This window comes from Podarcis muralis, chromosome 5 (assembly GCF_964188315.1).
Source record: "Podarcis muralis chromosome 5, rPodMur119.hap1.1, whole genome shotgun sequence".
Taxonomy (NCBI): Eukaryota; Metazoa; Chordata; class Lepidosauria; order Squamata; family Lacertidae; genus Podarcis; species Podarcis muralis.
Genome location: NC_135659.1, coordinates 21,672,656 through 21,695,293, shown reverse-complemented (window position 1 = coordinate 21,695,293; position 22,638 = coordinate 21,672,656). Strand labels below are relative to the sequence as shown.

General features: G+C 42.9%; 1 long non-coding RNA gene across 2 annotated transcripts in view; it reads left to right on the top strand.

Annotated features, from left to right (window-relative positions):
* The first annotated feature begins 782 nt into the window (after window positions 1–782).
* The window catches only part of LOC114598660 (uncharacterized), a 96,180-nt gene continuing 74,324 nt past the window's right edge, over window positions 783–22,638 (top strand). Inside the window, exon 1 of one of the 2 annotated variants that reach the window (XR_013392854.1) lies at window positions 783–1,313. This is a non-coding gene — a long non-coding RNA (uncharacterized LOC114598660). The remainder of the gene's footprint in view (window positions 1,314–22,638) is intronic. The other variant, XR_003707102.2, reaches the window with a different exon arrangement.

Sequence of the window (22,638 nt, the reverse complement as noted above, 5' to 3'; positions counted from 1 at the left end):
TCATGTGTGAGGAAAGAGGGAAGACAAAAGACTGAGTTGGTTAAAAAGGTCGAGACCACGTTTGCCAGCTTTCCTAAAAGAAAGTGGAGCCCAAAGTTGGACGTACTTTCCATTCATTGGGAGGGGGAAAAACACGTTTGAGCGATTGGTAGTTACACTACGATACGATTTTTTATTTTTTTTGAAAGGGAGTGAGAAAATATGAACAGTGCGGAAGCGCATTCCTTTTGTTCAACAGGCTATGAAACGCGCAGACGCTCTTCTGAGGGAGAAATTCCTCAGCGTGAAGCGAAGCCCTTGTTCATGGTGTGTCGACCAAAACCCCCAAATCCTTAAGTGAACCCTGAACGGAAACTTCTTTCTTTCTTTCTTTCTTTCTTTCTTTCTTTCTTTCTTTCTTTCTTTCTTTCTTTCTTTCTCTCTCTCTCTCTCTCTCTCTCTTTCTTTCTTTCCACCCCTCTTTCTTTCTTTCTTCTTCAAACACTTCCCCTCAGTCCCCAAACGAAGCCGCGCGTGGAAAGCGCGCGCTACGAACGCGCCTCGACGGGGCTCGCTTTCCTCACCACACAATATACACACACACGCGTGGTGTATGTGTATGTGTGTCCCCGTGTGCGTGTAGGGGCGGTGGCCTGCCGGCTCCCAATCCCCACCCACCCTCCCGCCTCAGCCGGAGAATGACTTCACGCTCGCCGCCTCGCGCCTCTACTAATCCCGTCCCTTTCGGAAACCCTACAGTCATTCTTCCACACGGACTGTGGCGGCGGCGGCGGCGAGGAGGAGGAGGACCCAGACAGACAAGACAGACGAGCTCTCCCTCGGCGCGCGCACTCCCAACTCTCGCCGAGCGGAGAAAGGCGAAGGGGTGCCCAAGTTATGCTTTCGCCGCCAATGGGGGAGCGCGTCGCGCCTCACGTGACGATGCTTAGACCCCCCCTCCCCTCCCCACCCCACCCCGCCTGCCCGCCCGCCCACCTCCAACAATCACCATCACCCTGTCTCTTCACACGGGCGCTATTTAGTTCTTCAATTCAGGTCGGCGAGCTCGCGCCGGCGGTGGGATGTCTCTGCGCGCGCCAAAGGGGAGCGCCCAGTTCGCAGCGGCGGCGGCGGCAGCTGCTGGACAAGGGAGACTTTCCCACCACCGCCCTCCTTTCCGTTTCTTCTTCTTCTTCTTCGGCCCGGCCCGACACAGCCCCTGCCCCGGCCCCCCAGCGCATCCAACCCCTGGGAATTCTGCATCTTTGGTATGCTTCTCACGCCGCGTCCAGCTCGCGGACGACGCCGGAGGGACTTCGCTTCAGCGGGAAACGGTGAGTCCCGTCCCTCGTCGCCCCCCCCCCCATCCCCTTCTTTCTTCTCCGAGTGGCGGGTTCGGTCCCGGGCATGTGTCAAAAAACGCTTCCCTTCACTCTCGGCGGACCCGCCTTTGGCGCGCAGGTGGGGGCATTCCTGAGGAGAAGACTTTGCGGGGGGGGGGGGGAGAGGGTCGCCTGCCGATTTTCCGAGAAAGCCCTCAACTTCATTATATATATATATATAAAATGTGCAGAGTTATTCCCTCAGGGCAAAAGTCTGCGAAGCCACGCCGCTGCTTATCACAGACAGTGTCCTGCTTTGTTCGTGAGGGAAAACGAGGAGGGGGAAGGTGGGGTGGCTGGCTGGCTGGGTGGGGGGGAACGGCGGCGACGAGGAAAGAGGCTCTGAGGGGAGGACGGACGACGAGGACGCTCGGCTCCTTCTTGATTTCCCGCGTCTTCCTTTCTCGGGGGGTCTTGAGTGAGGTGCGGCGCTCCGGGTGGGGCGTCGGGGAAGCGAGGGACAAACTTTGCCAAGTCAGCTGGCGAGGGGAGGACGCGCCACACTTTGCAGGCATCTGACAGTTATGATAATGAGGCCGCCCAGAGACACTTCGGGGACAAAACGCCTCGCAGGTTCTTCTGGACAAGGTTCTGTGGGGCAAGAGACCCCCCCCACTCCACTCTCACCCCCCCTCTTTCGAGTAGAATGTCTTTCTTTCTTTCTTTCTTGACATATAAATAAATAAATCTCTTTCCAGCGATTTATTTATTTCTTTGCCTGCCTAGGATAATTTAATTGCACCTAGGGCAGAGAGGTTGCTTCCCCCCCACCCCCCAAAAAAGAAACCCCAACACACATAGACACGCATTGGAATTCTCTCGCCTTTGATTTTGAATTTGCTTGAATTCCCAACGGGCTTGGGAGAAGAAGAAGGAAGAAGAAGAAGAAAAGAAGAAAAGGGAAAGGGGTGTGGGACTCTCTTCATAGCACAAGATCAGAGGGAAGAGAAGACAAGGCGATCAGAAGACATTCATAATAAGGAGCCTTTCTCTAGTGCTTTTTACACACACACACACACACACACACACACACACCACGAGAGATTCAAGTTGCTTTTGCTGCGTGAGATTTACGAGTTCTCAAGCAGGAGCAACAGACAAAGCATAAGGGGGTGTAGTTTCTGCTCTTTATTCTTCTTCTTCTTCTCCTTCTCTGCCCCCTTTTTCTCCCCTCCTCCCGAGAAGGGGGAAAAATGAATTCAAGAGTCTCGGAGTATAGCAAGGCACTTTGATTTACAGCTTATGCTCGCATAAAGAATTCTCACCAGGCACTAAAGAGTAGAAAAATGCGACCCTTTATGAGAAAGTTGCATTCTGAAACTAGCTTCACAGGGGAGCGGTTTGGGACGGAGGGGAGGGGAGGAGGGGAGGGCGAGCAGGACAATAGAAATCTGATTCAGACCCAGCTAAGCAGGGTCTGTAAGAAAGTGCAGAGCAAAACCTAACACAGAGAGAGACATGCAAACTGTTTCTAGGTTCACCCACAGCGAAACAAAACAACGCCCCTTGAAATATGAATTTCAATTAAAATAAGAAAATGGTTTAGTGAGACTCCAGACGTTCCTAATTACAGTTGGAAATAAATCTTCGCGGGCAGAGCCTACGCTTGCTGTGGTTTGTTGGGAAAGGAACCCAAGGAATGCATTTTCTAAAAGGAGGACTCGGCGTGAAAATATCTCATAACCTTTTTTAAACACACACACAAAGCAACAGTCTTTATTTTTTCCTCTTCTTTGTCTGCCGTACTGTTATCTACACCTCCCCCAACCACCGCCCACTGTGAGCTGAGACACCTGAAGGCCAGACATAATGATCAACAGAGCGCTTTACTCCAGCCTGTCTGGATTCCAGCCAGGTCCCCCCCCCTTCCCCATTCTCCAATCAAGGAGCCTGCACGCAATGCACGCCAGGCTTATTCTTCAACTGCATGCAGAAGAAGGGTGAGAGTCTTGCTCCTCACACCGTGGCAAGACCCAAGCAAACAATATCCCCTTTCTCTAGCCAGGCGAGGACTCGTTTTGACACGTATTTTCTCTCTGTCCCTCGCAATGCATTTGCAAGCACCACTATCTACTCCTCTTTGCAGTTTTGTCAAGCTCACAGTTTACTTTAGCGTTCATGTGCTGTGAATTTCATATACTATGACAGTTATGTGACAGTTCCCACAGGTATTATTTTTAGAAAGTGTGGAGTGTATAGAAAGGCATTGCACACATGTGTCTTGCATGGTGCTTCTCCCCCCCTTTAAAAAAAAAAGATTACTGCGTTTAGACGAACATACATAAACATTCCAAGGTAATTCAATAACCCATTTGTAAGAAGCATCAAGTCATTTACTTTGCTGTTATCCCCCTTGTTAGGCAGCTATTGCATGGTTTTGAGAAACAACACTTTCATAAAGTTGGACTTTGGGGTGAAACACTGAGGTGCTTATACCTTTAGAGCTGCACTTAAAATTTCGATGTGGCCTGTGAATTACTTAAAAGGAGATGAGTAACTGTGCAATTCTACATTTGTTTACTTGGAAGTAAGTCTGATGATGTGCAGTTCAATGGCTTACTCCCAGGTAAGTACATACAGGACTGTAGCCTTAAAGACAAGAAATATTTAGAGTCGAGTCACTAGGAAATTTTGCCTGAAACCAAATTCAGAGCTGTTTTGGATGATCTTGAACAGGTGATGCATAGGTATGAGTTTTGCAGGAAGTTAACAAAATGTTGATAAAGATTAGGAAAATATTTCCTGCGGCTTTTGGATGGTAAGTGTTTGTTATGAATGCATTATAATGGCCATATATGTGCGGGTTGATTCTTTTATGGCATAGCTTAGCGCAGAGTACTGGTTGGTGTAGAACTGCTTTTACCAGCCAAAAATGTGCCAGGTTATGGAAACCTGGTGCAAAAGCAATGAAACTGCCTTTGAATAGGGATGTGTTGTGACCTTGCTGCCTCTTCACCTGATAAATTTCACTAATGATGTTTGAAAACAACAGCAACTTTTGCCTGAAATTTGGCCAGTTAAAGAGAACGTTGATGTCATTTTAAAATAATATTAGTGAAATCTCTTATGTGAAAGGGTGGGAAGGTCACGCATCTCTCGTTCAAAGCTAGTTTTCACATACCAACCAGTATTCTGTGCCCAGCCATGCAATATAGAAATGGATATGGCCATTATAATACATTTATAGCAAACACTGTTATTGAGAGTGAAACCTATGCAGTGAGGGAGGAATGCAAATAAAGTATTGTTGTTGGGTTTTTTTTTAAAAAAGATACATCTGTAATTTTGTGAAGTGCTTTAGGTTTACTCTAATGAGTAAATTGATTTTCTATTAATTTGTTTTTGTTTTCAGTGGTGCATTCAACTAGTAACTTTCTTTCTAAAAGTTCCCCTGACCCACTGAAGCCATTTTTATGAGAGAAAGTATGTGTGTTGGGCAGGGGGCGTGAGTAATGGCATTCTCTAAATAATTTCAATGGAAACATTGTCTGCACACATATGGCAAAGTAACTTGAGTAACATGTTAACTGATATAGTGTAACAAAACATTTCCTTAAAATTTCTATTTAAAGAGGAGACCTATAATGTTGTCCATCTGCACTGTAATGCAGACTATTGCATGTGTATGAAAATACCATCCATACAACAAAACAACATTTAAAACTCCATACTTAGTTCTGATAGGGTAGTGGAATTCCAGCATTCTAAGTTCTCAGTATGTAACAGCACTATACTAAATGTATACCTAGAGTTCAAATGGACTTACTTCCTTGTAAGTGTGTATTGAAATACTTAAAATTAAGTCCCATTAAGCCCAATAGGGTTTTTTCCAACGTGAGTGGGTAAGGAATTGAAAGGTTGTTCATGAAAACACATTCATTCTAGTGTTCTTAATGTGCTCTGTTTTCATTATCACTGTCATTTATTTAGTTTACTTACCTCTTAAAGCAGTTTTTTTAATTACTTCAAATAACTAGAGAGGTTACAGCATCTCCAAAGATGCATTTATCCCTGATTTCTACCTATTTAATGCACCAACAGATGTTAATATATATTCAATACTTACTTAAAGAGATTTCATAATCCCAGTGTGTTACTTCAAATCTTACCTGTAAATGACCAGAACTTCACCACAATGGGCAATAACAGCCTTCAATGGCGGTAAGTGATCTTGCGATTTATTAAAAAAAATGTACAGTACTGGTCTCCTTCAAAGTGTGAAGAGAAAGGTTGAAAACTGACTGTTCGCTGTTTTGAGTTCCCCAATGGAAATTATATGGGCACTCATACAGTTTCTTCATTGGGGTGAAAACAGCTGGATTTCAGTTGATTTCAGCGGAGTAATGGTGGAAAGGGAGAGGGCTCAAAAATCCACTTGTGTTTCAAATCACATCCTTTGTGGCTTTGTAAAACAAAATAAATATGTAAAAAGGGAAGAAAAAAGAAGAAGAATCACGGTCAGAAACATACACAATGTACAGCTTCATCCCCACTTCTGAGTCAATATACATTCATTAGTACAAAAAGTTTTTAAACTTTTAGTTACAGGACTGCTGCTCTAGCCTTTGGAAATGGGAACCTGCAACTGAATTAAGTTTATCCAGGATCAAACACCCTTGCTGTACAGTTCGCCCACTTTTAAGTGGGATTCATTACGATACTGATACTTGGTATAATCTTCTGAACAGTAGCTACATCTGATAAATAGTTTGTTGCACAGTTGTGTAAGTTCATTCTGAAGGCGTATCAAAAATCAAGATATTCTCTCTTATTCATTTTGTGTGTGTGTGTGGCAGTCGTCATTCTCCACACACACACACACACACACACACACACACACACACCATGTCCTGGAATGGCGCTTGGTCTAGGGCATTGTGGAGGATGCAAAAATGGTGGCTGGGTTGCCGGCACAGTTTTTGCACCCGTGTTGCAATAAGATGGCAGCAGCAGCAGCAGCAACAACAAAAAGAACCTTAGGGAGAAAAGAAGGAAGCCGTGTTATTGCCAGTGCAAATGGTCTCCCCAAGAAAGGGGAAGAGCTGTAACTCAGTGGTGGAGCGTATGATTTGCATGTAGAAAATCCCAGCTTCAGTCTCTGGTAGGTCCTCATAAGGTTGGGAATTTCCCCATCTGAAACCCTCGCAAGTTGTTGCCAGTCAGACAATAAGGAACTTCATGGACCAATGGTCTGATTTGGTAGAAAGCACCTTCCTATATTCCTATATGTTAATTGTTGAATAATTTCTCCTCTCCCATAAGCAATTTGGTGAAAACACCCACCCACCACCAATTTCTCTGTCCACAGACAGAGTGGATAATTTCGAGAGTTCGTTTGTTATTACCACTAGCCCAGAATGGTTCTTTAAATTTATGGTGTGACATTGTGGCGCCTGATTCAGAAATCTGGTTCTTCTGTATTTCCAAAATAACTGTGAAAATGTATATTCACAGTCTGCTGAAGAATCCAGCGTTGTACACCTGTGCCCTATCTATCTAGGTGCACACACATGTCCGCGCACTTACACATACATACCTGCAGTTGAGTTTCCCTCTACTGATCAGCCTCTCCTATTCCTTGGCTAGAAGAACCCATTCAGACATTATGCAGCAAGCTCGTTTCTTCTATGGACGAAACCAGTGTTCATAGAAACAGGACCATAAATTCTAAGATTTGCCTTTGCACAGGAACAAGCAGTAGACCTATACTGGGAATAGCAAATTCAGCATGACTCAATACCATGCATCCAGCACTACTTTAAATACATGTCCTGATTTATATATTCAAGGCATTGACTGCTCTAATTACTGCATGAAGTTTGCATCAGCCCTTACCCACATCTTCTCAAATTACGCGTTGGGTATTCTCACATGGTGCTAATTAGGCAACCATTGCTGAAGCAGGACCTCCTACTTCCACTACCGGAATGTCTTCGTCTCCATCTTCGCTTCCAGACTGTAGCGAACAGGGTACATCATTTAGGTGACTGCATGCAAAGAATAGATGCCAGAAGTGCCAGAAGGAGAACCCAAGGACAGGAGCCATTCTGAGCCTTCCAAAAAGGACAGGGTTGCATGTGCAGGAAACAAAGGTCGTTGCTGCATGCCTTCTTCAACCCCCCACTGCTTCCAGCGTTGCCACCAACATCTGTAAATCGATGCAAGAAATACACTCAGCACCGCACCCTTTCCCTATAACCGTCACCTCTGAATGAACCTAGCAATAACACCTTTTTTAACAGATCGGCTTTTGTAACAAGCTGGAGTAGAAATCATGGTTATTGGAAATAATTAGAATTTGAACAATGCTTCCACTTGGTGTTCTGCCTGGTTGTAGGAGCCATCAAGGGGGATGCAGATCATTAAAGAAGCACTTCTTATTGCAGTGCTTCAGTGTTACAGCTGCTGTTTCAGTGGGACTGTAGCTGATGTGTCTGTAGCGAACTTGCTCCCTGTGCCTTGACTAGTGGTAATGGTCTGTGGCCAGCCACCTGCAGATCTGTAGGTTTTGGAACCATTCACATTTGTGGTGTGCTATGCCAAAGTGTGGTGGAGGAGATAATTTGGCAAGCCTTTAGGATATGGTCTGATCTCAGCACCCCAAATTTCGGTGGAAAAAATGTTACGAAACTTTGATTCATAAACATGCTGTCCAGTGTCGTGTGATGCTTAGTTGCGTGTAGTTAATTTGTAGCTATGAAATTTACAGACGGAATATTGTGTGGCTGGGATAAGTTGATGGGGTGTGGGGTAGGGAAGGTGCTTACTAACCCTATACCCTCTGTATTTTTTTAAAAAAAATTGTGTGTAAATCACCTTAATGGTAAAGTCACCAAGGAGAAAAGCTCCTCCTTAGCTAGTCTTCCCCTGTAGCTTGCAGCCTGTCTGGCTGCATTTGGTAAAAGAAAAGGAACAGTAGTAATTGGGGATAAATTTCAAAATGCTTACAAATGCCTGCACACTTACACAAATGGCTTGTGCACATTTCCAAAATAATTTGCACATTAAGTATACACTTAGACTTAGACAATACACATTGTTCTGTTTAATTTCCGTCCACTTTTGTCCATCACTACTCTTGTATTTCCAGCAGGTTGTTTTTTTTAACTTCGTCCATATACAAATAACCCCCGCCCCAATTAGCGAACTGCCAGATTTATGTTATTGTGACCATGCAGTCAGAAAAGGGCAGTGGCAGCAGAGGAGGCATAGAATTCCAAATATTGTAAATAGCTGGACTGTGGATCAGGAGGTAACCTGGTTTCGTTCATCCAAAAATAAATTGACACATGGGCAGCACGTAAGTGCAAAGGTAGAAATCTACATTATGCATTTTGTAAAGCATCTGGTAATGCAGAAGGGGAGGCAGGACAGCAGAAAGGAAAAAGAAATGGGTCAGTACATCTGTCAGGAACCCAGAAATGTTTGTACCTCATTTAATGGGGTATAAACTTTCCCATGTCAGAAATGAAAGTTTAGCATAGCGTGAGTTGTGGCTTTCCAGGGTGCCTACTTAAGGTCAAATGTGTTATGGTCTACACCCAGATTTCATGCTGTTTCCAGTGCAGTAGCCCTTTCCATGTAGGAAAGGCTTACTACGTGAAGCCGCCCTTACAGCCTTGAGGAAAAAATTATATCAGAGACATTCTTAGAACGTTAAAAGGACTGCTTGGATTGCCCCTACCTTTATCAAGCCTGTTGCTGGCAACTGAGCCTACAAATCTTGCTAAGCACAGGACATGAGTAAGCGAACATATGCATCTATAGAAAGGAAACGAGCTGCACAGAGCATTTTTGGAGATAAAAATATGTGAAGGGAACCTAAATGTAAACATACTCCTCTTTGATTCCTTGGCATACTGTTGCACAGAAAGAGAGGCGGGTGGGGAGGGGTGGTGGAGAGAGAGAGAGTCTGAGTTTCAACGACTTTTCTGTACGCTAGAACTGAACCAGATGGCCACGTGCTCTTTTCTTATTTAGATGAGAGTTTTCCTTTCAATAACATCTTTCTTCCTGACCTGCTTAAAAATTCCAGAGAATGAAATCAGCACAGGATTTTCAATTCTAATTGACCATGTGCAGAGGAAAGGCCAGTGGAGAAATCAGTAGAACCATTGTGAGACATACTACATCAATCTCGCCTTTGTCTTGCATCCTCGCTAGCCAGAGCTGAAATAATTAGGAATATTTGATGTATATGGGTTGGACTAGAATTGCTATGTTAACTGTTTTTATGTGTCTGTGTGTGGAGGATGTAGGTGGAGTCCTTTTTCTAGAATGAGGTGGTGCCCAAGAAGGCATGGTTATCTAGGGTGTCTGCTATGCATTCATTCACATTCGGTGCATTTAAAACAAAACGTGCTTGAAAATTCACAAAACTTTAACATATTTGCTTTCCCTCAAAAGGTGTGTTTCTAAATGCATTTCCTTCCAAATCACAAATTGCTAAATGTACTTTCTTTGAAAACCCACACTTCAAAAACATTTCGATAGTTTTATTTTGCACCAACACCTGTGTTAGAACATTTGGAAAGTGTGAAAAGCCTTGGGTAATTTGGGTTCTGGGAGGTTGTGAATCAGTTGGTATCAGAATTCACAACAATCGGGTTCTTCAGGCATCCTTAGTGTCATCCTGCACGCAGGCAAACACTGCTTATTCTCACTGGATATGAGAGAGAGAGAAAAAAACCCCACAGGCATTATAAGGGAGGGAGGGAGCAAATTATAGCATGCTTGATTCCTTGTCATTGTTAACTGTAGGGTGAGTGTGGCTGGAGAAAAGTGGCTGTGATATGTAATTTATAACTGCATACACTGAAATGTATGCAGTACTTTCTTGCTGTGCTGTGCAATAATCTACAGGCATGTTCTAGATGTGACAAATAACTAGAAGATGCAAATCATAATACTTTAAAATAGTTTTCACCACAACACTGCCATCTAAAAATTGAGTAAAAGAGCTGGAATTATTAAAATGGCAGTATCATTACCAATGTTTAAAAATAACCACGAACTAACGCTGCAAGTACAATCCAGTGGAAGTTAAGCCCCAATTATCTGAATGGGAGATATTTGTCTGTATTCTGAACATAACCATCAGGAGTGTGTGCTGTAAATGTTGCTGGATCATGCCATGCATTTTAATAGTTCCTTTTTTTAATTTTATAAGCTCGTCATGAAGGTATGTTGTTTGCTTCAGGAGGAACTGAAACAGTCTCAGAATGTAGTTGAAATCACAGTATAGGACTCATAGAGTTCTCGCTTGCTTCAAGAAAATCACGATATCTCACCACAAGCTGAAATTTTACTTTAGTCGTTGTATCTAAAAGGAGCATTGCTTGAGTTAAACAAGCTGATCATCAAATGTCTGAATCAGAAAATTCCTCTGATTCTCTGGTCATACCATCATCAACAGTAATCAAAGCTGCATGTGTGTACATTTCACGGTATGTACGTGTGCTGAAAAACCACAACTGGCTGTGGCTTTCCATCCCATGGAGATGTATAAGAGTTATTAAAGATTCTAAGACATCTAGCCCAGTGGTTTTCAGTCCATTTTCTAGGAAAGCCATGGGGTTCCTTGGAAGCTTCTCAGGGATTCCTCAGATTAGTAATGATGCATGGGTTTCTCCAAAAACGAGCGTCCTCACCATTACCTTCCCTGCAGTCTGTTGCCAGAGGAAAGTCTGGGGTTGTGCAAAGTCTAGGTTGTGCATTGTGTTTGTGTTGGGCTACGGTGAGGCCCACTAACTTTGGGAAGTGCCCCACATGACTTGAGTCTGCACTCTGGAATTCATTGTTGCTCTATGGAAGATATGGCTTCTCAAGAGATGAGGGAGGAGTCAATGTGGAAAGGTAGAAAGTTTGAAAATCACGAATCAACTTAAGTGACCCATAGTGGCCCAATCTGAAGGCTTTCAGAGATTTAATAGCATAAGTAGTATTTCTGTCTTTCAGTAGATGGTAATATTGGATTGTGGACCAGATCCAGGAGGAAACTGATGCTCTTGGAGGAAACTGATGCTCTAGGCTTGGTTTTGGCACAGAAACTGCTTTGGTCGCCAGGTTGCTCACCTGCGTAAGGTGGTTTGAGCATATAACACCAATCCTGGCCCAATTGCATTGGCTGCCAATTAGTTTCCAGGCCCAATTAAAAGTTCTGGTTTTGTCCTATAAAGCCTTAAACTGCTCAGGACAGTAATACCTTATTAATTGAAGGACTGCCACTCCCTGTATGAACCAACCCAGACCCTGAGATCATCATCTGAGGCCCTTCTTTGTGTGGCTTCTCCATAAGAGTTCCAGAGGGCAGCAAGATGAGAACAGGCCTTTTCTGTGGTGGCTCCCATTTGTGGGATGCTCTCCCCAGGGAGGCTCGCCTGGCACCTTTGTTGCATATCTTTAGGCACCAGGCAAAAACATTCCTCTTCTCTCGTGGCTTTGGCTAATTAAACAATCTATGGTCTTTTAAACTGGGGGTGGGGGACATTATTGTTTCGTTTGTTACTATTTTATGTATTTTTCTGTTTCTGTATTGTAAACCACCCTGTAATCCTCAGATGAAAGGTGATATAGAAACAACAACAGCAACAACATTCTTTATTTGAGGAATAGACCTTCCATTAATTTGCCTAGCCCTTCTGAAAACATATTTCTCCTCTTGAACAAATGTCACGTTTGATGGCCAGGAATTGCAAAAGTTGATTGTGCAGTCCAAAAAAGCCCCTCAAACCGTAGTTCACACTTGTTTTAAGTTTGTCATGTGAATATCATTAGGTAGCCTAGTTTGACCAATAACAGGTTGTGCAAGAGCCAGGTAGTTACAGTCAGGCAATGGGCCAAGATGTTTTTGCTGCACTGTGCAATCGGAAAGGTTCTCTTTGTGCACTTTCATGTAGGAGATACATTTTCTTTACCAACTGGTATAGTTCATCACTGTATACTTCTTGCATATTTGAGGTTTGATAGGCTGTTAATGCTGTTCCCTTTCCCATTTCTTTTTACTATCTATGCATACACTGAATTTGCAGATATGCAGGAAAACTAGCGCCTAGGAAAGCAATGCCCATTTTGGACTATTGTAATACTTTAAAAATAAAAATTGGTGGAGCTATGCTTGAGTTCTATCCAATGCTGGTTCTACTCAGAATATACCCACTGAAATTAATGGGCATGACTAACATGGGCCAATTAATTTCAGTAGGTCTACTGTGAATATAACTTAGCGGGTGACAACCCACTGTTACAGAGGCACACCTAGGGATTGGTGATACCGGACCCTGCCAGGTGTGCAGGCCTCCCCCACACTGAAATAATCACCCCAGAAATTTGCCTCTAGTTATCTGTGTAAGGTTGTGAGTTTAGACAGGAGCTGGGAGCTGAGCTGTAGGAGAAATGGCAAGGCAGTATGAAGGTAGACCATTGGAGACTATGGAGCGCATGGACATATATGTTTGTAGTGACGGTGTTACAGAAAGATCAAAAGGAGGAGAAACTTATTGTCCTCGCACTGCAGCACAAAGGCATGTGATTTTTTCCCCTTCCATCTTCCTCGCCTTACCCTCACTTTAGACTCTTTGAGTACTTGGGTCACATAAAATGTAGTAATTTCTAATGTGGCTATTGTGGGGTAAAGTGATTTTTTTTTGGGGGGGGGAAGGGGGCAATACAGCTCCTTGCCGAGGGTGCAAGGGACCCTAGGTAGGTCTCTGCACAGTTAATACAAAATATGGCAGATAGGCAAGTGGAACACATGTTACCCATTTTCAAAGAGCTCCACTGGCTCCCAGTCTGTTTCTTGGCCTAATTTGGAATGCTGGTTTGAACTTTAAAAATCCTACAAGACTCATGACAGATGCCACAAAGCCAATCTCTTTCTATATCAGCCTGATCATGGGTAAGAGACCCTTCTGTGGGTTGCTGTGATGAGGTGGGGATGGCACGAAATATAGTCCTTTTTCTTATGGCACCCTGCCATAACAGAACTTGCTCCTCCAGCAAAGTTCACCTGGCTGCCGTTTCTGTTACCCTTTTAGTTTGAAGTGAATACGTTTCTTTTCACCCAAACATTTTATGATGCTTGATCTGACGGATACGTCTGTATGGCTTTTCTTTAAACTGCGGTTACGAAACAGTGTTCTTTGGCTGTACCATATAAATCTTTATTGAGACAATTGTTTCACATTTTAGAAACTGCCTTGGAATGCTACACGCCTAAAAGCATTACTCAAATGGGAAAAATAAATGAGCAAAATTACAGCTGGGTATACTGTCAACTTTCATGCACCAATAAAACGGCATGTACCAATTGGATAGAATTATGCACTGTATATATACTGCTTACCTGCCAAGTCGTGCAAGAATTTGTGCATGGAAACTCAGACACTGAAAGCGTATTTTGGGATCTCCTAATTTTTCTGCTTGCCCATGAACCCCCACAACTGTAACCACAGTAAAGGACAAAAAAAAAAAAGGGGGGGAGTGATTCTAACATGCAGGGCAGAATTCATAATCAGAGCACATATACCATGTTCCCTGAGACTTTCAATTGAATTTGTCTATGTAATAGCTGCAGAATTAACCCTTGTAAACTAAGGGAGCAAAACAGAGATCTTGAAAATGCTTTGGGATAAAACTGCATTGATTCACAGTGAATGGTGAAGTGAAAAAGCATCTGGTCTTCCCTAGGAGTTGGTCCTGAAGGTCTGATGGTTTAAAACAGAATGAGCTGGTTTAGGGTATTTGACAGTTTTCTTTCTTAGACAGAATGGAAAGCTTTTTATTCCATCTAAGCAAGAGTTCTGTGAAATTCAAAACTTTGCCAATGCAACCCAGTTTGTTCAGTGAAAACCCACCTTCATTTGGGGACACTATTGCAGTGAGACCAGTACCCTGACACAGATTGACTAGCCCAGCACTAACAGGGATCCTGCAGTAGCACCATGTGCCTCTGACTGCAGATCAGGCCCTGTATCCTTCTAAGCTCTTGCGACATACTGGCCCTTACTCCACATACAGATCAGCAATCAATAAGTTATTGGAATGCCTGAATAGAGATATAGTTTTAACCTTTTTTTGGACCTTAGGCTGCAATCCTAAACAGACTTACTAGGGAGTAAGCCCTGTTGAACACAGTGAGCATTACACATGCCTAGGATTGTATTATTAATGCAATCCACTTTGTCCTTTTATTACGATCAAGTGATATATGTAACTTGTGAAACGAATAGATTAAATAGCTGCTGGGGTAGAAGAGCGGGGGGAGGGGGAGGGGGAGCCCAGTTGCACAGGTGTGGCTAGAAGCATATTTTGGTATGTTTTCAGTTGGCTTTTGACAAGGACCAGATAACAGAAAACATCTGGATTCATAACAGAAGTTAATGGATGAGCAGAGGTTGAAGTCTTAAATAACATTTCGCGTCTGTGCCTGCCATTTTGTAGGGACAGAAAATTGCTTTCTGACTCACATATGTGGGACTGAAACAAAAAAAGAAAAAGAGAAAGAAGAAAACATTTTAGGTTTTTGCTATTCCCCCACCCCCACTTCGGTGAAAACACAATGGCACCCTTCTATGCATGAGTGAATCTGTTAATTTAGGTTTCTCTGTTTCTCATTTTCACAATATTAAGGTGAGTTCTCCTCATTTCCGTATCAGTTTGCATTTTTTTTTAAGACATGAAAATTCATCAGCATTTTAGTGCGAATTTCTTCACATCCTTGGTATGCAGTTTTGCCTAAAGACATTTTTGCAAAGCAATCGCCTCTAATACAGTGCACTTCTCTATGTTATTTACACTAATATATGCATTTTAATGCACACTCCAGCCCTGCATATGCATTTTTGAATGCATTACTGGGCTGCATTGCAAAATTCAGAGAAGTGAACATGTTGAAAATTGATTGTGTTGTGGTTCGCATATTACTGCAGAAAGTGTGAATCAGGTAAGTTTGCCTTTAAATGTTAACTTAATCAAATTTCTCCCTAATCCCGACACCCTGGATAGGACAATGCGTTAAGTTCCACTGGGCATTTCCCATTGCCTTCTTGTTGGCTTCAGAGCTGTACAAAAGTGCATTAAGAAAGTGAAATGCCTCTTTCTCCTTTCACATTCTAGCATGGTTGAGGTAGGAAAACAGACAAGTTATGATGTGCTTTGACCTGTGTGAAACCTTAGCCACAAACCATGCATAAGCTGGAGAATGGGAGAGAAAGGATATTGTTTCCTTGCAAAGTAAGTAGGGATGGGGCTTACTTTGGCCAGCTTAATTTTAGCGACAAGGCACCCAAATGTATTAACATTTGAGCTGGTCCTTTGAGATAGGGTGGGGGGCAATGGGACTGCCTAAAATTTGATTTGGGCTCACAAAACCAATCTTGAGAAGTGCTTTGGCGCAGTCTCACAGTGTTGGCCCCAGACATGCAAATAGACGACTTTTTCTTCTTCTTCTTCTTCTTCTTCTTCTTCTTCTTCTTCTTCTTCTTCCTCCTCCTCCTCCTCCTCCTCCTCCTCCTCCTCCTCCTCCTCCTCCTCTTCTTCTTCTTCTTCTTTGGCTATCACTCGTAGCCGAGTAAGATTGTCTTCCATAAATATGGTTTTAACACAGTCCGTAAGTGACTGTGGAAGCCAATTCTGGATCCACACGTCCTTCCACAGTGGGACTGTACCATTGACGATGGGGTATGGGAAGCACCCCATGGGTTTCTGGAGCTCATTATAACTTAGCCAGCATGGAGAAATTATGTACAGCTGATTGCAGCCATTGCCCAATCCAGAGTTCAGAGACGTATTTCATAGTATTTCTGCCATCTTGTATAATGCTGTAATTAGGACAGTTGGCATTAGATAATTGTTTTATGTGACTATTTGACATGCTCATGTATTTTGATCCAAAATAATCCCCACAGTGGCTTGTAACAAACAGCACAATACAATGACATGTACTTCTACAGCATCTAGTAGTTATTCAGCCAGGTAGTCTGAGCTTCTGGACTTAATGGCCTCTCTTTAGATAGTAACGTGCATTGCTTCACTTACTTCAAAACGTGGTAAGCCTGTGCTGCTGTGTTTGCGGGTCCCCTGCTCTCTCTGCTCAGTTGAACTCTGGACTTCTGCTCCAAAGTCATTCCCTGATGGTGCTGCTGCTGTCTGAGCAGCAGATTCTCCCCTTTCCCAGTGATTCAGGGTCTTTTTACTGGCTGAAGGCAGAGTGGGAGGAGTCATGCTCAGCAGCTATGCCCCAGATGAGAGGCTGAGTGACTGGAGTTGGACCTTCTATGACCCTGATGCTGTGATGCTCCTGTGCTGTCCTTAGTGTCTTTGCCATAGCACTGCAAGTCTCTCCTTGTCTGTCTGTCTGTCTGTCTGTCGGTCTGTCTGTCTGTCTGTCTCTCACTTACACACAATCAACCAAGAGGAGCCAGATGCATTCCAGGTGGATTAACACTGCCACCTCCTCCCCTGGTGGCCTCTTGTTTCCTTTAATTACTGCATGAAAAGGGAGAAATTTAGCAGTTTTCCTTTTACTGTGTCTCTGTTCCAGTAGAAAAGCAACCTGCTGTATTTGTACTTGTCCCCTAGCAGCTGAAGGCAGAGGAGCCTTGCCAGAAAAATGCTGGCAATTCTATAAAGGCAGTTTTCTATTCCCTCCCCTCCCCAAAGATGCATTTCCCAAGAGAATGCTAAAAGCAAAGTTTGCAAATTGCTCTTGAATAAAATTACTCAGTTGCCTGACGTCCTTTCCTCCCACGCCATTGCGATGTGTGTTTTCCAAAATGTGTTGACCGATCTGAAATCGAAATGTAACCATGTTCCAGAAAGGTGAAGCCAGAGTATAATAATGTCATAATAATAATGACGTTAAAAGAATAAGGATTAAATGCTTTGATCCTTAAGGAGCAAGTAAAGGTGAGGGAAATCAGATTTTTATTTTTTAAAACGGATTGCTAAACTACTAGTGATTTCATTTCTGTTTATGGATTACTTATGCTTTGAAAAGAAAACACCCTCAGAGCTATAAGGTGACACTGCAGGGGTTGTCTGGACTTTTAACTGAGTGTAAAGTCTGTTTAGTCAGTGCCTTCATGCCTAACGCTGACCTTTCACCTTGTCATGCTTCCCTACCCCAGGTGCAACACTCCCCCCAACAACTAATTAGTATGTGCCTGTTACACATGCATTTTGCAAAGTACAGGCTATTTAACACAGCACAGACCCTGTTTCACAAACATGACCTCCTCAAAGTGTGTCTTTTAGTGCATGTCCAAATTTGTTTGCTTAATGTTTCCATTCCCACAATCCTATTAAATTAACAAAAACCAAACTAACATAGCGGCAGCAGTTCCCGCCAACCCCGACTTGGCTGCACCTTGTGGCCAGATATTGTGGTATTTCTGTCACACACATAAGAGCCATTATTCTCTCTGCTCCAGGTTAACCAAGGCCCAGTATATTGCAATCTGTAGAATAAGGTAAAAAACAACAACCACCCTATCCTGACAATAACAACTGAGGCTGCTGTGTGGGTTTGTGTGGGTTTGTCTGCAATCAATTCAACCCTGCAGAACCTTTGTCTTTCTCTGTGTCAGGAGATCACTGTTCATGAGAGCTATTTTCCATGGGTAAACAATCAGACCTGCAACCATTCATTAGTAGCCTGAATTAGGATAGTCCAGGAAACGCTCTGTTGCCATAGTCAAATCTGTCAGAATCAGGGTCGAGGTGAAGCAGTTGCATCAGAGCAAGAGGTTTGGGACAGTTCTAAAAAGCAGCATATCCAGGCCTCTAGAGTGGCTGGGAAAGCCCAGCCAGATGTGCAGAGTATAAATGATGATGATGATGATGATGCCATATCCTGGAAAACAACAGAATAATTTGATGTTTTGCTTGTTTAAAGAAATCTTCTATCCGAGTGAGTGCAGAACAAAAAATTGTAGAGCGATGATATCTTTGTAGTTGCCCCACTACAGAATACCTTATCCTGGCTGACTTTAGTCTTGCAACAGAAGTCCTCTATTTGATTCCTGTTTGAACTTCTACTATTTTCCTCACCAGTGGTGGATGGTAATAGAGGCTCTTCACTGTTCAGAGTGGGAGAGGGATTGAGGCAGTCATGGATATCTAGTGATATTTTACTGCGATTTCCCCCTACTTTCTTTTTAAAAAGCAATACAGTATAACTGTGTCTGATTTAGGGACTTCCCTATTCAGAATACCCTCTCATGAACTCATGCCCTACAATTATCAAAGGAGGCAGATTACTACAGTGAATTGATTTTTGCCAAAATTCTTCCACAAGTAAATAGCTAAGAATGACTGAAGCTTGGGGGAATGTCCTTTACCATCTTGGTCCTGATCCAGCTGTAATTATAGGAAAATAGTGACGTGTAACACCTGGTGGCCTTGAATGAAAATTTCCTCTTTGCTTCAAACAACACAACTAGAGAGTTCATTAGAGCTCAGATGAACATTGCAATAGAAAAAAGGGGCTGTGTATCCAGATGCACAGTAGGAGGTTGCTTACCCTTGGATAAATCTTCCTTGCTTGATTGGGGGATGTCTGCCACAAGCACCTGGAAAGCCAGTTCCACTGTAAGAAAAAAAGTTATTGTACACCAAGGTGAAAATATTGCTAGGAAATTCACTCTTATTCTGCCTCATTTCTATGAATGTGCGTGGTCTATGATTATCTTGATGAGCATACCTATTCCTATTGGTGTTGCATTCTGTGTGAGCTGAACTATGCTTCATACCCTTCTGAGAAATACCCCACCCCACCCTCCCACTATATATAAGGGTCTGGTGACTTCTGCTTTAGTGTATCTGAAGAAGTGTGCATGCACACGAAAGCTTATACCAGAACAAAATTAGTTGGTCTATAAGGTGCTACTAGACAATTTTTTTATTTCGACTGCGTCAAACCAACACGGCTACCTACCTGAATCTATCTTCATATCTGGAGTGGAAGAATAGGTATTGTATCATATTATGGGTGTTATAGGAAATGCATCATCACCAAAAAGGGGGGAGGGAGAGAGGAAGGCACAGTTTTACATAAAATGTTATATATGTTAGCTGCAAATTTAGAAATGATTGCTATAATTTTAATAGGGATATAGTACATCTCACAACCACAGGAAAACTGATCGAAGTGAGCTCCATCTGCTTTGGAGGCACTTGCTGTTCTGATGGGCAACTTCAAGGCCCCAGCTGCCGTCCCTTCTTAGGGTTCTTTCTCTTCAAACTGGACTTTGGCTGGGCAACCCTTGAAATGGTGTCTGCCTTGAAGCAGAGGACAGCCCTTCAAATAGTTCTCTGTAAACAGGAGAGAGGCCACCCACCAGACATTGTGAACTATGAGAACGACCATCAGATATTTGATGGGCATCAGTTCTTTGCTTTTGTTTTTAAGAATTTGGAGGGGATGATTGCATAGCCATAATTTGGCCACGTGGATAAATATTGCTTCAGTGCAGGGTTCTGCTTAGGCTGACCTTCACATCACTGTGATACTTCCAGTTTTGTAGTATAGGGCGTGCCTTACTTTTAATTAACCCCATTGACTGAATTCAGAAGATGAATATTGTTCAGTTCCGATGCTCTTCCGACATCAACAGTGGAATACCCAGCAAACATCTTCCAAAAATCCAGCTGAATTGTAAAGTTAAAGAACTCTTGCCTGCAAAAATCTATAGCTTTTAGAAGCAAAAAAAAATGATTATTCATCCAACTGGGAAATTAAAACGACACGAACTTGCCCAATTGATTATTTACTGATTAGCCAGTAACTCTACTGTACAGTAACTCTGCCAAAACAACTGCTGAAAATATAAACCAAGACACAGTTTCAAACATATTTAATCATTGTTAGTGGTTGGTGATATATTGGCTTGCACTGAAGACCTACTTCTGATGTGATTCTAGCCAAGTAATTCACAAACTCTGCTGAGGGAGGGGGAGACCTATGCACACACACACACACACACACACACGGACATAAGACATCTACCAACATTTCTCTTACCCATTAGTGTGAGTTAGAATGCCCCTGCACAAGCTCCTCAAAATCCTTCTTAAGGAAGAACAAAAGCAGAAATATTATTCTCTGCTTTGTTGGTACCCTAACAGAAGCTTCCAATGCCTTTCCTCACTACTAGTAGTGAGCAATTGACACGGGAGGCTCCAAAGTGATAGAGCACAGTGCTTCCCATGAGAAAGATCCCAGGTTTAAAGTGGCCATTGCACATTGCCGAAAAAGGGGGGGGGGGGAGGAGAGCATATTTGCATGTGCTAATTTATATGCATAGATGTAAAATTAGAAATAATGACTATAAGTACAATAGATCTCACCAGAATAGGGGTACTGTGACCAGGCGATTCCAAAGCCCCATATTACTGTTGGTAGAAAATAAACCATCCTGAGATCTACAGATGAAGGGCAGTATACAAATTTAATAAGTAAATAAATAAAATAATAATAATAATAATAATAATAATAATAATAATAATATATTCATCCATTTTCACATCAAGTCAAAGGGTTCTGTCATTGGAGAGGCATGGGACCCAACACCTCTCCTTTTAGAGATCAGACACTGAATAATGCCTCCTCCTCAAAATTTAGAGGCTTGGGTTAGAGTTGTGCAAGAAAGGAAAGGAAACGCCACGGGAAATCAAATTCACTGGTGCTTTATGAAAAACTCCTGCAAGGACAATGCCAACACTAGCTCCCCCAACCTTGCTACCACCTCGCCCTGCCCCATCTCCATCCCAAAAAGCACAGCTGCTGCTCCACCCCCACCCCACCCCCTCACATGCTGCTGCAGGCAAAGATGCAGACAACTAGCAACAAGAGAGGGTTGTTTTTTATTCCTCTTTTAAAGAACCATAGTCCAACAAGCAGCAATGAAGATTTAGATTTAGTGACATCTCAGTACATGTTGGCTCCTGACACAGAAACAACATATTTCATTTCCCATTGGTGATTAAAATATAATAGCCTCTGTGTTTGAGAGAACTTGCTTGCTGCTGGCTCTCTTGAGGACAGTTGGGGAGGTCAAACTTAGGTTTGTCCATGAAGTGTAGAGTTGTCTTCTGAACACGGGTGCCAGCTTTGAGCCTGATATCTCAGTCTCCAAAGCCAGCATGAGATTTACAACACACTTTGCATTTCCCCCTACCTTCTTTGAAAACAGATGTTGCTATTGAAAGTTTTCAAACTTTAAATTGTGGGCTAGCATACATGTTGGATGGAAATTTCCCCCTTGGCACAAAAGGGAGATTGCCTTCCCCCAAAGGAAATACTACAAGCTTCAGTGGATGGAATTGTGGGATGGGTTTTAATGAGTAGGAAAGGATATCACAGTTGCAATTTAACCCTCCAGGTGCCTACGTGTCTGGGTTGAACAGTTTCACAATCCATCATTGGCAGCAAAATTAAAAGCATGGGAATTGGGCTGTAAAACCTTGTTTTGAGTAAGCCCCGTTATGAAATAAGTTTGTATCCCACTTCTTACCTTGCTTAACAAAGAAACGGGCAACAACTTGTAAAGTAAGTTTAAAATAAGATTTACTTACTTTATACTCATGCATTGGTTCAAGTACCAGTAAAAACTATGCTAGCAAAATACTTACATTTAAAGTATAACCAACTTCATGTGTCTAAAGCTGGAACAAGCAGAGGCATGTCTGTATCCAATGCTGGTCAAAGGGGGGACGATGACAGGAAGTACTATATGTTCCTTCCTCTCCACGAGAGGAGAGGAAATGACACCAGGCAGAGCCCACTCTACCAATTGTATTTCTATGGTCTGAGTCAGCAATACAGCTCTGCGGTGTTAGCTCCTTTTCATGCTAGCTAGCAAGAATATGCATTTGTTAGGGTTGGTAGCTAATCTCTCACAGGAACTACCACAGAGAAGGGAAGGGTTAACCACACCTCCATGCCTGCTGTGATCCCAGTAATGATCAGCATTCCCAGCTGATGTTATTTGCACTTTGAAAAAGCTGCACATTAAAAACAAAGAGGCAATTTATTTTTAAAATCACGAGTAGTTTTGCTCTCAGTCCTCAAGAAAGATAATCACGCATTGTATTACATTTTTCATTCTCTTTCCCCCACTGAAATCGGCTGTCGTCAGTGGGAAGCCAAGCTTGTATTTGCACTTGAATGTAGCATTGTGTTCTCAGCTTGTGCACCAAGACTAATTCTGGTATCTTGGGATGGACTTAAAGCAACATGCTTGCTGTATTACAAACAAACAAAAGATTCACAAGAAGA